General features: G+C 39.8%; 1 long non-coding RNA gene across 1 annotated transcript in view; it reads right to left on the reverse strand.

Moving 5' to 3' along the window:
* Positions 1 to 4,427: 4,427 nt before the first annotated feature.
* The window catches only part of LOC144222027 (uncharacterized), a 55,992-nt gene continuing 45,425 nt past the window's right edge, over positions 4,428 to 14,994 (reverse strand). The window contains exons 3-4 of the long non-coding RNA XR_013332262.1: positions 4,747 to 4,978; positions 4,428 to 4,536 (exon numbers count right to left, since the gene is read on the reverse strand). This is a non-coding gene — a long non-coding RNA (uncharacterized LOC144222027). The remainder of the gene's footprint in view (positions 4,537 to 4,746; positions 4,979 to 14,994) is intronic.

Raw genomic sequence — 14,994 nt, forward strand, 5'->3', positions numbered from 1 at the left:
TTCCAGTTATCCCCCGCCTCTCAGTTTTGAGCTCACATCCTGAAACTTCCCTGTGAATTCAGATCTGGATTAGGTATTCCTGCTACGTAGTCATGTAACACTGTGTTTCTCCTATCACATAGCACATAGCATTTTGCTGCTTTTTGGTCTTTCTGTACCATTAAACTCTTAAGTTGAGAGCTGGGCATATAGCAGGTATTTAATAAAGAGTCTTGTATGAATGAAAGAAAAGTTATAATGAATACTGAGATAATATATGTACATTATCTGGCACATGAGCAATCAATACATTTTTTTCTTGTTAGTTTTTTTTTATGATTCATAAAATAACCTTAGAACCTGAGGACAGCATGGCGTAGGGATCCTGCTAAAATGTAACAATTTGGCCAACTGTTATAGCAGATGCCTAATCCATTAGAACAGAAGAGCCTGGCCTTCTATCAGGGAGAGATGCTTGATCTTGCCCCCACAACAGAGCATAAATTCACTTATTAATACACTAAACATATGGTGTCTATATCTATGAAGAATTAAACTTAAATTGAATATTTCAAGATAGAAAATTACTTACCAGGGATATTCTTAACTATAATCCAAGTAGTTACATTGGATTATATAGTTACACTATTTATACTGATTTAAACTATTGGATATAAATAGTTACACTATTTATACTGATAAGATCTTACTTATAAATAATCAATAATCCCTTTATATATAAGCAATAGTCATTAAAACCAACATTTCCAAACATATAAACCACAATAAAATCTAAGAATAAGTTTAAGATATATTAAGCATAATTTAAAACTATGGAACTTTACTGAGGATCATAAAAATACTTGAATAAATGGAAAAACAGCATATGCTTTTAAAGATTCTTCAGTAGTATAAGATGCTAATTCTCCTCAAATTGTTTTATAAACAGTGACATTTCAAATAAAGTACTAAAGACTTTTTTTGGTAAAATTTTGTTGAATAATAACATATATACAAAAAGTACATGTAACTGTACATCTCAACAAACATTTAATTATTTTTAAATGGGTATAAGTTCAAAGTTTATCTGAAGTAAAAATGGAGCAAAATATCACATAAAATTTCAATTTAAAAAATTTTTTAATTTTGGATCTGCCACTTTAACGTAGAAATTGCAGAAAAGAAAAGAAAGCCAAAACACAAGCTTGTGAGAACATGTATAAGTAAATGTGGTAAATGCATCATTTCATATTGGTGAATTAATGATAGTACCTTTTTAAAAAAATGTTTATTTATTTATTTTAAGAGAGAGAAAGCACATGAGCAGGGCAGAAACAGAGGTGGGGGAAGAGTCCCACTGTCAGTGCAGAGCCCAATATGGGGCTCAATCTCAGGAACCATGAGATCATGACTGAGCTGAAACCAAGAGTCGGACACTCAACTGACTGAGCCACCCAGGTGCCACCCCCCTTTTTAAAAAATTTTTATTTATTTAATGATAGAACCTTTAATGGCACTAGAATGATCATGATATAGTGTCTAACTAAACATTGGATTTAAAAAATAAATATGAATAAAATCAGGAAAGATCTTAGGATAATATATAGCTTAAAATTTAGGATTTGTGGGGCTCCTGGATAGCTCTGTTGGTTGAGTGTTCCACTTGGACTCAGGTCATGATCTCATGGTTCCTGAGTTTGAACTTCATATTGGACTCACTGTTGTCAGTGCAGAGTCCACTTTCGTTTGGATCGTCTGTCTCCCTTTCTATGTCTCAAAAATAAATAAGCATTTAACATCCAGTGTTCATCCCAACAAGTGCCCTGCTCCTGCCCATCACCCCCCTTCCCCTCTCCCCCACCCCTATCAGCCCTCAGTTTGTTCTCAGCATTCAAGAGTCTCTCATGGTTTGCCTCCCTCCCTCTCCCCAACTATTTTTCCCCTTCTTCTCCTGCATCGTCCTCCGTTAACTTCCTCCTAATCCACCTATATGTGCAAACATACGGTATTTGTCCTTCTCTGCCTGACTTATTTCGCTCAGCATAACACCCTCTAGTTCCATCCATGTAGCACTGAGTGTTATATGTAAACCAACTTGACAATAAAACTATTTAAGGAAAAAAAATAAGCATTAAAAAAACTTAGGATTTGTAAGCACTCCATTAAAAACTGAAATCACAATAAAAAAGATTAATAGATTTGTCTATATACATTTAATGCTTTTCTGTGGTGAAACCATAAATGACAGGCAAATGACAGATTAAGAAAGAGTGTTTGCTATATTCATTAGCAATCTTCATTTGCTATCTTCATTCTGAGGTGGTGTCTTTGATGGGAACGAGGTGTGCTCTATTGATTTCATGTGCAGATCTTGGAGTCAGACTGCTCGGGTTTGAATATGAAATGGCCCACCTACCAGCTATCTTAGGTTGGGTTCCCCAGAAGTGAAGCCGTGGCTGAGAGGAAGGTTTTTATACAAGTGACTTATCGAAGATGTTCTCTTCAGGGAAATCTGGAGGAATGAGGGAAGCAGGCTAAGACAAGGGGGGGAATCTAGGCAACGACGAGGGGTCAGGTGAAGCCTCACCTCAGCACAACTTCATGGCAAATGCTGGAGCAAACATGGTACCATGCAATCTTCTGGCCTTAAAGTAAGCAGTCTGGGCCTTTGTATCTCTACTGCACCCGTCAGTCATTGTCTGCAAGCCATCTAGTCATCTTCCAGAGAAGGGTGCAACTCTGAGTTGTTAGCCACCGACCACCATGGCGGCTAGGCAAGAGATGCACTAGTGGACAGGGGATTGGGGGTAGCACGAGTACCATCTTCTAAAATAACTCAGGCATCCAGATTAAGTTTCTTAACTCATTATAAACGAGTTTATGATGAAAACATATCCAATGATGCCGTAGGGGCTGTGGAAATATGATCAGGAATAGTATATGTCAGGAAATAGTCTAACAAAAACACTCAGACATTAGCATTCAGAGAGTTTTACAAGTCTAAATGTTCACTAATTGTAAAATGGGAAAAGTACAAAGACTGTAATTTTGTCTGCAAAATGCACTTATAATACATAAGTGAAGAAATAGAATTGTCCAAAACATGGGAATATTTTCTGTTTTACTATAACTATAGAAGTACAAACTTAAAGGGAAGTACTGTTTATTTCTTTTCTTATCAAAGAGACGAAATCCAAGATAATATTCAGTATTGGCAAGGTGTCTGTGGGCATGGAGCAATCTTTTGCATTCTTATTAAGAGTATAAAATGACTGATTGTGTTCTGGGGGGCATATTGGAAATCTTTCTGAAGCTTTTAAATCCTGCATACCTTTTAAAATGTGCATTCCCATTTCCAAGAATTTATTTGCAGGAAAATTGGCCAAATAGTAAAAAATACAAAGATATATCATATTATTTGGGTATGGGGAAATTGGCATGAACTAATAAAACAGAAAGGCATAACAGTGACAAAGCAGTTACTATAATGAATAATGGTATAAAAATATATTTACTGAAAGGAAACTAAGTTCAAACTTAATCAAAAACACAAGTTATAAAATTGTATTTAGAGAAGCAGATAAATTTTTAAAAACATTGGGAATTACATACACTAGTGGTGATTATTTTTGTGAGAGGAGTTATTTTTACCTTCTTTTTTATCTTTCTGATCTTTCTACAATGAACCAGTCACACAACAGTAACTCCTAAGTCTCAGGTTTCCTGGTAGGAACTCAAGCCTGTAGGTACAACACTTATTTGAGGATGGCCATTAGCCACGATTTCTAGTTACTTTTGATTTCTTGCTATTTCTGCCAAGCATACATTTATAAGCAAATGCTTGGAACATATTTCAAGAAAGAATGAAGACCTATCAGTTTCAAGCAAATGGACTTCTTTAACACATAGACACAAATCACTAGGGACAATGAATACACATCTTTACCTAAGGAAGAGAAAGAGAATCTTGTTTTTTTTTAAGTTTATTTATTTTGAGAGAGAGAGAGAGAGAAGGAGAGGAGCAGAGACAGAGGGAGACAGAGAATACCAAGCAGGCTCTGCATTGTCAGCATGGAGTCCGGTGTGGGGCTTGAACCCATGAAACATTAGATCATGACCTGAACCAAAACCAAGAACCAGATGTTTAACCCACCAAGCCACTCAGGTGCCCCAAAGACAATCTTTTGTATAAGTGTGATTGGTGAGAGAACTATCTTAGACTGTTCCTTTGAAACTTGATTTATACTCATTCAAGGGATTTCTTCAGTATACTCATTTTATTCTGTCTTTAAAAAAAATTTTAACTTTAATTTTTGAAAGAGAATGAGAGACAGACAGAACACGACTGCGGGAGAGGCAGAGAGAGAGAAACACACAGAATACAAAGCAGGCTCCAGGCTCTGGGCTGTCAGCACAGAGCCCGACATGAGACTTGAACTCACCAGCCATGAGATCAGGACCTGAACCAAAGTCGGTTGCTTAACAGACTGAGCCGCCCAGGTGCCCCTCATTTTATTCTGTCTTCAGGCTCATTTCACATTTGGTCAATATAGCAAACTGTATCAATCAGAATCACAGTAGAAAAAAGATGGAACAAACCGGGTAATTGAAGAGAGGTTCAAAAGTTTACAGAGAAGTGGGCAAGGCTCAGGGCTAGCAATATCAGAGAGAGGTTGAAAGACTAAGGAGGAGGAGCTGTTATTGGAACCTTGAGAAGGCCAGTTGAGAGATGCAGGGACTGAGTGGGACAAAAGTCACCATACCTACCATGTAGGACAGGTGTTTCCTCTCCAAGTGTTGGCTCAGCATTTCAGGCAGCTTCAACGTCGGAGCACCTCCATACCAGCACAAGCGTCCCCAGTCCCCATGCCAGGACAAGAGAGAGCGCAGAGAAGCCCACACCAGGGGATGGGTCATGTCTGCTCACATCTCGTTGGCTGAAGCAAGTCACGTGGCCTTGTCCAACTAGCAGGGGCTGGGGAAGAAGCCTCATATGCACCTAAAAGGAAAGGAGAACTAGAAACATTGGTGTAAAACACAGACAGATAGTAACCCCTGCTCTTTTATATTATGGTGTATTCCTTTGTATGAAAAACAGGCTCTAACCCAACCTTGGGACATACTCTAAGCTGTGTGGTCTCACAGTAGCCACTAGTAACATGCCAGTGACTGAGCACCTGAATGTGACTTGAGATGTGCTGTACATGTAAAATATGCCTCAGATTTCAAAAACATAGCACCAAAAGAAGAATGTAAGATAGCTTATTAATGATTTCTAATATTGATTATAGGTGGAAGGATAATATTTTTGAAATATTGGGTTAAATATACATTATTATTTATTAATTTTATCTATTTTTACTTAAAAATTTTTTTTAAGTTTATTTATTTTGAGAAAGAAAGTGTGAGTGGTGGGGATGGGGCAGAGAAAGAGAGGGAGAGAGAGAATCCCAAGCAGGTTCCCCACTGCCAGCACAGAGCCCCACATGGGGCTCAAACTCACAAAACTGTGAGATCATGACTTGAGCCAAAATCAAAAGTGGGACACTTAACTGACTGAGCCACAGAGGTGTCCTGTTTATTTTAACTTTTCAAAATGTGTTTTCTAGGGCACCTGAGTGGCTCAGTCAGTTAAGTGTCCAACTTCGGCTCAGGTCATGATCTCATGGTTCCTGGGTTCAAGCCCTGCGTTGGGCTCTGTGCTGACAGCTTAGATCCTGGAGCCTGCTTCGGATTCTGTGTCCTCCTCTCTCTCTGGCCCTCCCTCACTCATGCTCTGTTTCTCTCTGCCTCAATAATAAATAAACATAAAACATTTTTTTTAAAAACGTGGTTTCTAGAAAACTTTGTATGTGGCTTCTGTTTGTGGCTTGCATTATATTGCTAGTGAACTTGGCTGCTCTAGAGAGTTCTCTTGGTTGGTAGGGTTTCCAATAGAAAGAGATTAAAGAATTAACAGCTTCTGCTAGAATTCTCCATAAGATGAATCATTGCTTTAATTGCTCCTGTAGCTAAGTAGTTACCCAAGTGATAAGGTTTTCTTCTTTTATTTTAATGTCTAATTTAAATTTCTTTATAAAAATTCAGGATCAGTTTTTTTTCTTCTCCCCTATAAAGGCAAAGCACAGGTGGTTCATAGAGACCATTATTCCATGCAGGGTCTTTTTTATAAAACGTGTTTAAATGTCACTCAGTTCCATTCAAACAAAGGGGCCATTCAGCAAATGTGTTGCTTTTTTAGTTTCTTACTTTTCCATAGAAACTCATTTTAAAGACTTTGTCTACTTTTTTATTTGGAAAGAGAGTACAGAGAAAGCCACTACCTTTACCTTTTCCTACATATTGAGAGCTGAAGTTGTAAGAAGTTCTCAAGTTTTCTTGAAAATATGGTCACGCAGTACCTATTCTATGGCCTGTGCCTGAGATGCCCACTTGGCCCCTTCCGTCCCCTCCCTTCCCCTAGACCCAGCTCTCTGGCCTGGAGGCTGACCTGATGGTCTGCACTAAGAGGTCTGCAGGGGAGAGTTCTGGGAGAGACTAGAAGGGAGTGGAGCAGGATCAGGGTATTTATTCACCTGCGAGGTAGCCTCGTGGGCTGTGTATTTAGGGTTGAGTCAGGAAAAGGGCATCACTCTAAATAAAAGAGTTTAATACAGAAATTAGAGTATTGACTGAGTGCCACTGCTACCTTTCATGGCTGCAGGTTTCAGTGCTCACTCTGCTCATCCTTGTGGGTCTAGGAGTGGTGACCACTTTGCTGTTCCACCCTCAGGTGACTGCCTTATCCCTTGTGATTCCCTAAGACCCCCTCAGGTACCCTTGAAGTTAGCATGTCATCTGCATTCTACAGTGACCCTGACATTGGGTGTTCAGGCATCTTGTGGGAGGGCTACATCCAAACAAGAGGTCATTGAGTGTCCTGGACAATAATGAAGGACACAGAGGAGAAACACTTTGAAGATATTTGCTCAAGTCTAGGAACATAAGATAGCTTTTCCTGTATTTCTCTCTGATATGCTAAAAACCTTTACAATGTCTTGTTGGAGCAACAAACTCTAATATGACTAAGGTAAGAAAGAAGTTGTCAGGATGCATTTTTATATGTTGTAGTTTTTTTCTTTAGCAAAGAAATGTCAGTATTTGAACCACACATTAAGCTCTACATTCATCAATTCTTGGTCTTCCAAGGATATACTTGTACTTCTTTTAGATGGGAGGTTGAAAAATTTACTTTGTTTCCCCACCTGTACAATGAGGCATTTAAGACTGGATGATCTTAAATATCCCTGTGCACTAACATTCTATAAGCTTATGATATTTCTGTAAAATTTGTGAAATAGCTTTTGGCTCGGGGGAGGTGAAGGTGCAACTGTTTTCAGTTGTCCTGAATCTGGGTTCACCCGACACCAGCCACCTCTACCATGATGGCTAAGTTTGACCCCAGTGAGATCAAAAGTTGTATACCTGAAGTGCACCCCTGAGGAAGTTGGTGCCATATCATTTGCCCTGGCCCAGAAGACTGGTCCCCAGGACCTGTCTCCAAAATTGTTGGTGATGACATCGCCAAGGCACCAGTGAATGGAAGGGTCTGAGGATTACAGTGAAAATAAACATTCAGAACATACAGGCCCAGGTTGAAGTGGTCCTTTCTGCCTCTGCCCTGATTAGCAAAGCCCTTAAGGAACCACCAAGAGACAGAAAATAGCAGGAAAACATTAAGCACAGCAGAAATAGCTCTTTTGATAAGCTTGTCAACATTGCCCAACAGATGCAGCACTGATCTTTGGCCAGAGAACTCTCTCAAACCGTGAAAGAAATTCTGGAACTGCTCAATCTGTGGGCTGCAATGTTGATGGCTGTCACGCTTATGACATCACAGATGACATCAAGAGTGGTGCAGTCTAATGCCTGGCTAGTTAAGAACTACAAAGCAACACATTTCAATAAAGGATCATTTGACAACCAAGGAAAAAAGTTGTGGATATATTGGTAAGGTAAATGTGCAGACTTCTCTAAAGCATTGAGATGAATATTTTGTGAAACAAATTTCACTTTCCCACTTGACCAAGAAAATCAGAGATAATTATTTTCACTAATGCCCTTGAAAGCAGGATATAAAAGAATGCATGGTCCTAATAGGACCAAGCCTGGGTCAGAGGTCAACAAACAATGACCCCTGGGCCAAATGCAACCTGCCACCTGTTCTTGTAAAGTTTTATTGAAAACAAGCCATGTCGAGTTGTTTATGTATTGTCTATGGCTGCTTTCTCACGACCATGCAGAGTTGAACTGTGTAACAGAAATTATATTGGCCCATAAAGCCTAAAATGTTTGGGGTGCCTGGGTGGTTCAGTCGGTTAAGCGTCCCACTTCAGCTCAGGTCATAATCTTGCAGTTTGTGAGTTCTAGCTCCATGTAGGTCTCTGGGCTGACAGCTCAGAGCCTGGAGCCTGCTTCAGATTCTGTCTCCCTCTCTCTCTCTGCCACTCCCCTGTCACTCTTTCTCTCCCTCTCAAAAAGAAATAAACATTTTTTTTTAAAAGTCTAAAATGTTTATTATCTGGCCCTTTGCAAAAAAAAAGTTCACCACTCCCTGGCTTAAAATGTGCAAGCAGCTCTCTTTAAGCAAAATTCTCTATCCAGGTTTTTCAGAAGTGACATACCCCAGGCCCTGATAGTGGGTGATTAAAGGTACAAATAAATGTCTATTTTGAAAGTACCAAAATTTTAACACTTGGTAGGACATTTGAGAGGCAGCCTAGTATTCCTAAGATCTGAAATCAATTCCATTCGTTACAAGCTTAACAATCTTATGAGAGTTAACTAATTTTTCTTAATTCTAAAATCACATGAGATAATATGTGGAACACCTTACATTTCTATCTGAAAGTCAAGAGTTATTAAATAGCAAGTTGACTCTGCAGAAGAGGAAAATCTAGATCTATGAAGTCAGAAGTTTGGAAAATGCTTCATTTGGGCACAGAGCTTAACATACAATGTTCAATAAATTATTGAATAACCATCTCCCTCCCATGGCCCTCATAAAGCCATTCCTTCAGCAAAAAACCTTGAATCTCTCAGGCAGGTGACATACTAGGAATGATGCATCGGAATGAGAAGCCCAACAGCAGAACTTGGAATGACTGCCCCGTGACAACTGCGCAGACTAGGACACTGGCCAGGAAGATATGGGGGTATCATAGCTCTCATGCTACAAATGCATCTGCAGTTGGCTCCAAGAAGTTGCTCTGCAATGGAAGCTTCCAACTATGCATTCACAGGGGACTTGACTTCTTAATGAGGAATAGACAAACTGCCAAGGAATACCTGTGTTCCTCACAGGTCCAAGCTGGAACTAGAAGAATCTAGAGATACACTGAAGGGGAAATCCTCAGGGCCAGATTAAGGTTTCAAAGGATCACCCTGATGTATTTGTTTTCAGAACAAAAGTGTTTTTTTTTTTTTTTTTTTTTAAGATCATTACAAAGAGATCTAATTCTCCTCTTCTGGCTGGGCAAGGTTTAAAGTCCAACAACTTACTCCTATTTCTCTGCCTGAGCCTGGAATTCAACAGATAAGAAGGGAGTCTTAATGATTAATCAGCTCAAGCAAAGCTCTAAAACAAGAAAGGGACTTTATTTTCATTTCACAGATGAACAAACGGAGGCTCTGAGGGATCAAAACGTCTATTTGAGGTCATATAGTTCTTTTGTGTATAGTGAAAATGAATCCCTGGGTCTCTATTTCTGCTGTACTCTTCTCCAAAGCACCTTGCTTCTCCAGAACCTAGAACTTGGGTAGACGACACTGGTCCTGCCACTGACCTACTGCATGATGTTGGCATGTCAGAGGATCTCTCTGTGACTTTGTTTTCTCCTCTGTAAAATCAGAACACCCACCTATCCCTCCTCGTCAAGATGGTGAAGCTCAACTGTGAACACAGACATAAAATTGTGATTCAGCAGACATGGCAGATACCTACTTTTCTGTATAAAACCCATTCCCTTCTTCCTCATTAACCTGATTTGAGTCCAGCAGCCATATGTCCAGTCCCAGAGAATAAATCATGCTTAAACCATGGCAGCCAATGGTGGTCCCATCCCCTTTGCCAGCGATTGGACTACAGATGGCCATGTGACCCAGAACTAGTCAAGAAGATAGAGAGGAAAACCTGGAGAGGAGTATGGAAAACTTTAAGGAGGCTCTGTTCCACCTGCTAAAAGGCACAAGTGGTGGGGCACCTGGGTGTCTCAGTCGGTTGAGAATCTGGCTCTTGGTTTCAGCTCACATCATGATCTCCTAGTTCGTGAGTCCAAGCCCTGTGTCAGGCTCTGAGTTGACAGCCTGCTTAGAATTCTCTATCTCTCTCTGCCCCTCCCCCACTCTCAAAATAAATAAATAAAAACTTAAAGAAATTTTTTTTCTTTTTTCTTTTTTTTAAATAGTTTATTGTCAAGTTGGTTTCCATATAATACCCAGTGCTCATCCCCACAAGTGCCCTCCTCCATGCCCATCACCCCCCTTCCCCTCCCCCCCNTGGTTAGGTTTATTCCTAGGTATTTTATGTTTTTTTGTGCAGTTGTGGATGGGATCAGTTTCTTGATCTCTTTCTGTTGCTTCATTATTGGTGTATAAAAACACAACCGATTTCTGTATGTTGATTTTGTATTCTGCAACTTTGCTGAATTCATGGATCAGCTCTAGTTATGTTGCTTACATCTGTTTTAATCAGTTCTTTAGCTGTCATTTCTTCCTGGAATTTCTTTAGAGGAGAGTTCTTCCATTTCGTCATTTTGGTTAGCTTTCTATCTTTTGTTAATTTTAAAAGCTTGTTGTACACTCTGACCCTGCGAGTTCTGCTGTATTAGAGAGGGCTCTTTGACTGTTCAGGGCCTATCTGTTCAGGAAGTGTTCTTTGAATGGTGTCTCTTGGTTTCTCTTGTTGAGCGTTTGGTTATTTTGTTTCCCTACTCGTAGACGTATTTGGGACTCTCCATTATGTGCAGTTTGGCTTGTTTCTTGAGGCAGCCCTCAAGAAACATTGGAATTGTCTTACTTCTCTTCCTCAAACATTTTCAGAGCTGGTAGTTGTAGGACATGCCCAGCTCTGAGACTGGTCCATGCCTGGACATCTCCAGATAACACAAAGGCATCTGTTGTTTTCCTCTGTTTATCTTTCTTCTCCGTTCCTCAAGCAGCTTGCAACTCCCCGACTGATTGGCCCTTCCTCAATAAAAACTTTTTTAAAAAGGCACAAGTGGTAACGTGAAGAAGAGTTAAAGTGTTTGCAAAGGATGCTCTTGTATGAGATGGAGAACATCATGGGTGGAGCAAAGCAGGTATCAGTTACAAGCTCATTCACTTTTTGGACAAATACTTATGGTGTGCTCACCAGATATTAGGCACTGGTAATACAGCAGAGAGCAAGCAGACCAAAATCTCTGGTCCCATAGAGATTACATTCTAATGACGGGGAGACAAACAAGATAAATAAGTACAATAAGTACAATATGTAGGAATTGGGGAGAAGTGTGGATGAAAGAGATGAAGGCATGAATGCAAACATGAGTGATTGGGGGCTGAAGGTTTAGACAGGATGGTGAAGGATGCCTTCATGGAGAATAAAAGCCTGAAGGAAGTGAGGGAGTAAGCCATGGTGGAATCTGCCATTAGAGTCACCTATCAGGGCACAGCAAGGTGGCTTGTGTGGCTCGTGTGGAGCAAGCAACATGCGGAGGGATAGAAAGTATGGTCAGTGGTATCGACTGCGGGTCATATGGAGCCTTGAAGCCACTGTGGGTCTTTGTTTCTTACTGAGTCACACTGGAATCCGTTGGAAGGTTTTGAACAGAGAGATGACTTGATCTGACCTTCATTTTAGCAGAACCATTCTGGCAACTTTGTGTAAATAGGATGAAGAGGTACAAGGGCAGACATGAAGTACTTAGGGGGATATTTAATTATACAAGAGGTTTCAACCAGAATGGTAGTGTGGGAATGTAAGAGGTAGTCCAGACTTGGGATATATTTTGAACATGGAGTTGGCAGTACTTGTTAAAGGTCACAATGGGGTTTGAAGGAGTTGAGGACAACTGAGGTTTGGGGTTTCAGCCCCTGGGATGGTGCAGTTTTCATTTACTGAGTGGGAAAGACTGCGGGAAGGATGTGTTTTAGGAGCAATGTCAGAAACTTACTTTTCATCTTGTCTGAGATGCCAAAAATTAGTCATCAAATGGATATGCCATGTAGGCAGTTGGATAACAAGTACAACAAATTAGGCATTAATCAAATGGAAGAAATGCCAGGAGTGAGTTATAGGGAAGCATCTGACTTACTGCAGGATGATTTTTTCAAGACTCAGTTTCTTCATCACTGAAATGGGAGTTAATGGCCAGTGCTGTGTAAGTTTTAATAAGAAGATGAAAGTACCCAGCATTGTGCTTTAAGCAACAAAAGTGAGTAATATTCCTTCATTTTCCTGCCTAACTGGAATATTCAAGAAACTAAGCCACTTGGCCTACCAGCTAATTTCCTTGACATAAGCATCAAAGAATATCTGAGTATTTATGATCGGCTAGTTGACTTACAATTCCTTATAGCCACCACATGGGCCTGGGGTAAATATATAATTCTTTTCTATTTTATAGAAGAGGAAACATATAAAGTAAAATAAAGTAACTTTCTCAAAGTCACACAGCTAGTGCCACCTTTGCAATAAGTTTTTCCATTATTTTGAGCCTAACAGTTGCATATTTAAGGACAGTCTCAACTATGTTTACTATTTACTAACACTGATTCTAAAAAGCGAACACTTAGCCTGGGTGGCTTAGTCGGTTAAGTGTCCGACTTTCGCTTAGGTCATGATCTCGCAGTTCGTGGGTTTGAGCCCCGCGTCGGGCTCTGTGCTGACTGCCAGCTCAGAGCTTGGAGCCTGTTTCAGTCTGTGACTCCCTCTCTCTCTGACCCTCCCCTGCTCACGCTGTCTCTCTCTCTCTCTCCTAGAAATAAATAAAAAACATTAAAAAGTGAACACTTACCCTCCATGTTAACAAATCATTTTGGGGAAGAGGTTCTCGAGATGTTTTTAGAGAACACAGGTCTAGAGGGGGAAATTCTTACCTATGTTGGCAACCTAGGTGGCAAGTATGGATATTTCATAATGAATGACAGTAAACCCCTGGGTCTACACCTACTGAATACATATCTACCTGACAAATTACTTAGTGATTATCTGACATTTCCAGTCTTCAGTGGATCTACAGTGAGAGTAATACAGTTTCTAGCAAGTTGCTTGTTGATCAAAGAAATAGACCAAACTGATTTCACCTTTTGGTATCAGGAGCCCAGCCCTAGGATAAATTTAATGGAAAGACAATGTTACCACAATGCTTGGATTTCAATTGAATCCTGAGTCAGTCCTGAGGTCCAGAAGACTCTTGGAGCTGACAGTCATTAGCAGGATTAGGAAGTGGTTGTTGAGTCTTTAGGGCTAAGTTGTGATTATGAGGGTGACAGTTATGATTGGGTCCATACATGGATCTACTTACTTGGGCTGAATTATAAAGCAGGCACAGAATGTGGCATTCTCTCTTTCCCTCCACCCCTGCCCTGTGTCCATCTCTGAATCTTCCACAAATCTGCTTTACGAAGTGACCTTTACTCTGTGAGTGTTTAAAACTCTGACCCATTATTAGTAAAATTAAACAGAACTAAGCAATCTGGAAGACTTTAACAAAGGAGAGTTAAAGTCCTCAGTGGACTATTTATCCATGCCTATTAGGAACAACGAAATCCCAAAAGATGAACAGACACAAAAAACATGAGCCAACAATTCATAGAAATAGTGCAAACTTTGTGAGGTGACTCACTAGTAACCAACTCCAGAGACCTCGACTGAAAGAAACAATATCACTTTTCACCTATCAAATTAGCCAAAGTTTAAAAATGGTGTTCTATGTCCCTGTGGGATGAAATCAGGATTCCATACAGTGTCAGTCACAGTATAAATGGCAAAAACTTTCTGGGAAGTGATTTGGTGACAAGTACAGTAGCACTAACCACAGAGTTTTAAACACTCAGATCCTATGATTCTATTTATTTGTGGGGTTTCTTACAGGTTTTTATTCTGTTAGTTAACATACAGTGTAATATTAGTTTCATGTGTACATTATAGTGATTCAACACTTCCATACCACACCCTGTGCTCATTACAAGTGCCCTCTTTAATCCCCATCACCTACTTAACCCATCCCACCACCCACCTCCCTTCTGGTTACCATCAGTTTGTTCTCTATAGCTGAGAGTCTCTTTCCTTCTTGGTTTGCCTCTCTCTCTTTCTCTCTCTCTTTCTCTCTCTCTGTACCACATCTTTGCTCTTTTGTTTTGTTTCTTAAATTCCACATAATAATGGAAATTATATGGTATTTGTCTTCCTCTGACTGACTTATTTCACTTAGCATTATACTCTCTAGCTTTATGTCATTGCAAATGGCAAGATGTCATTCTTTTTTTATAGCTGAGTATTATTCCAGTGTGTGTGTGTCTGTGTGTGTGTGTACGTACCACATCTTCTTTATCCATTCATCAGTAGATGGACACTTAGCTGTTTCCATAGTCTGGGCTATTGTAGATAATGCTGCTATAAATGCCAGGGTGCATGTATCCCTTTGAATTAGTATTTTTGTATTCTCTGGGTAAAAAACTAGTAGTTCAATTTTTAACTTTTCGAGGGACCTCCATACTGTTTTCACAGTGACCACACCATTTTGAATTCCCACGAACAGTGCAAATTCCCCTTTCTCCACATCTTCACCAACACCCGTTGTTTCCTGTTGCTGATTTTAGCCATTCTGACGAGTGTGAGGTGATCTCTTATTGTAGTTTTGACTTGCATTTCCCTAATGATGACTGATGTTAAGCATGTTTTCATGTGTCTGTTGGTCATCTGTATGCCTTCTTTGGAAAGATATCTATTCATGTCTTCTGCCCATTTTTAATTGGATTATTCATTTTGGA

The sequence above is a fragment of the Crocuta crocuta genome, unplaced genomic scaffold (assembly GCF_008692635.1).
Source record: "Crocuta crocuta isolate KB4526 unplaced genomic scaffold, BGI_CrCroc_1.0 scaffold181, whole genome shotgun sequence".
Classification (NCBI taxonomy): Eukaryota; Metazoa; Chordata; class Mammalia; order Carnivora; family Hyaenidae; genus Crocuta; species Crocuta crocuta.